Genomic DNA, 359 nt, shown 5'->3' with positions numbered 1-359 from the left:
CCCGCCTTCGGTCCTACCTCCGGACCGAGGTGTGCGTCATGAGATTGACCTGGTTCCGTAAACCAAATACTGCGTAACACGCCAATGACCCCTGCCCAAGGAGCAGTGCGACGTCATTGACGCATTTTTCCGCGCGAAGCAAGACGCAGGGATGGTACGTGAGAGCAAGTCTCCCCATTCGACACACACGTTTTGTGTTCGGAAGCCGAACAGCAAGTGGCATATCATTCATGCTTACGATAAGCTCAACGCTGCCACCATTCCGGCGTAAACGCCAATTTCTAGGAAAGATGTTCTTCAGAACAACATGGCGGGATGTACGAAGTACAGCGCACTCAATTTGGTAGATGGATATTACT

The sequence above is a fragment of the Plasmopara halstedii genome (assembly GCF_900000015.1).
Source record: "Plasmopara halstedii genome assembly, contig: Scaffold_650, whole genome shotgun sequence".
Lineage (NCBI taxonomy): Eukaryota > Oomycota > Peronosporomycetes > Peronosporales > Peronosporaceae > Plasmopara > Plasmopara halstedii.
Note: the sequence above shows the minus strand (reverse complement) of the source record.